Raw genomic sequence first — 2,533 nt, 5'->3', positions numbered from 1 at the left:
TGGAAGAAGGCAGTAGAGTTGTATTCCTGCTTGTTTGCTTTGTCTAGAACAGAATGGCTCTTTGTGTACACCCCTCCCTCGATGCAAGACAAGGAACCAGCAACTTGCTTGCAGCCATCCAGAAATACCCTTTGAATATAGTGAGATATGTGTCTACACTACTTGATAGGAAGAAAGAATACATCTTAAGAGCAGACAGGAACAATAAGACCCATGTGAATGTGCCTAGACAATCGCTGTAGGTGGGTGTTTTCCTTTCTGTGTCTTTTTGTGGTAAAGACCTAAATAATTTGCCACTTTCCCAAAAATAACTTTCAAACTAAGTACGCTAGCTTTGTAAGATAAAAGATTACGATCTGACACGAGGGACACAAGGACCGGTTACTGAAACCTCTCACTACCTTTGTTTACTTTGATGCTGAAGCCCAATGAATCTGACGCCCACCTTTAGTGCCGGAATCGGGTGGCCTGAAAAGCAGAGTCACTGTGCAACTGCAACATCAGCAAATCAACAAGTGATATGCAGAGTTTTGCACATATTAATGTATTTATTTAGCATGCACAATTCATGAAATAAGGGCACTTTTTGTGTTATAGAACAATGCATGCTTAAGAAATATGTTGCAATTATGGCAAGGCCTTTTTTTTACTAAACAGACATTTAAAAAAAAAAAGTGGAGGTATACTCTAGGATGTACCGCAACATACTCAACAGCTCACAAGCTCATATTATCTGCCAAATACTACTGAAACCCTTGTTTACAGTTGCTTATGTGGAGCCTTGTGAATCTTACACCCACTTTGGAAAGTAAAGTCAGCCCACCTAAGACCACTGGTATTCTCTCTTTTCATCTGTGCAATGCACAGATTAGCCGAAGATATCCATTTTAATCAAAACAGAAAATTGCAAAAACACATACAACAAAGCACTGTGTGCCTACAATGGCATTCATTCTTAAGATATAATGTTGCTCACTGCACTATTTTACTCTCTCAGCAACAATTTGGGCACATGCACACACACGTGCACACACACACTGATAGACTGTCTATCTGTGTGGGGAATGACTCACCTCCTCCACCTGGAGTAGAGCCAAGCCTTTCTCGCCTCCTCCCCCTTCATCTGTGTGAGCCCTTCACTTCACTCACTCCAGTTCCACTATGGAAGCATTTCAATCATTCAAATTAGCTGTAATCACAGCCAAAGGCATAGAGTGGGAATGGCAGCACGTCACTCTGCATACTTGAGAACACTTAATACATTGATTTTATATTGAGCATGCTGTGTTTCAAAAAGGGGGAGCTGGGGAGGAAATAAATAAGCTATCCAGGCCAAGCCTTTTTTGCCATGCATGCTTCCAAGACAAAGGATGGAAGCAGGGATGAGAGGCCGGCTTTATAATGAGCAGTGCTAAGACTCCTTTCAGTCTTCAGCATTGACATGTGAGAAGCAGTGCATCAGTAGCACCAGCTGCAGTCTTCACATAATGACACAAATTATTGGCTCGTTAATGGGTAGCTTAGCCTTGAGTGTTCAGCCTGCAACACCATTGTAGCAGAGAGGGGAACACAGGATCAATCTCTGCCTCCTTGGATGTGCTGTAAAACATGGGATGCATCTAAAGGACATCTTATCCACATCTCTGTAGTCGCTTTCACTCTCTCTATTTCTTTCTCTCTCTCTCTTTTCCCCCTTCTCTTTCTAATCCATACTGGCCCCTGGAGACTCATATTAGGAGACTCCTACACTCGCCCCTCCCACACCCTCTTCCTCCTCCGCACACCACCCTCAGAACCACTATCTGTCCACCTCCACAGTCGGCTTGTGGACAAACCCAGAATAACAATGTGATCTTGCCTCTTAAAGATACACAAGCAGCATTTTGCATCCTTATCTTCAGTTCATTATCTATCAATTCAAGAGCATGCTACTACATTTATGTACTCCCCGTAGCTCTGAGGTTAAGAAAAAGGAATAAAATACAACTACTTATAGATTTACTTCATTTGATAGAATTGTTAGCTGTGGCATATCTGTGCTGGAATTCAAATATGCATTGTAATATGAAGCAAAATAATGAAAAGAAACAAAAACTTAAAAAAATCTAAAATGATCATAGCTATATAATCATCAAATACAAAAAACTCAACATCACAGTTGCATTTGACCACTGAGGCACTGAAACACCAAAGCCTCTGCAAAGCTGCAGCTCCGGAATAGCAATCAACATCAAACAGAGAGTCAAGTACAAGACACAGCACTCACAGGCTGCAGTCAATGAAGCTCTCACAGAAGGTATTGGTCCTCGCTGGCCTTTATTAGGTTTACTGAGAGTGCCCTCTTCTGTCATTTCAATGAATTTTATAAATGACATTGCAAAAATAGCAAAAGCGATTATAATTTTGTATATCTGAAGAACACACATTCTCGCCCACACACACACACATGCATGCACGCACGCATGCACACAGGCTAACCTTATTGTTGATTTACTCGTCCTAATTAATTTCCTTCTAGGCATATTGATTGATA

The sequence above is a fragment of the Pundamilia nyererei genome, unplaced genomic scaffold (assembly GCF_000239375.1).
Source record: "Pundamilia nyererei isolate P.nyererei 1_Seehausen unplaced genomic scaffold, PunNye1.0 scaffold00056, whole genome shotgun sequence".
Lineage (NCBI taxonomy): Eukaryota > Metazoa > Chordata > Actinopteri > Cichliformes > Cichlidae > Pundamilia > Pundamilia nyererei.
The sequence above is the reverse complement of the archived record's forward strand: the minus strand, read 5'-3'. Positions refer to the sequence as shown.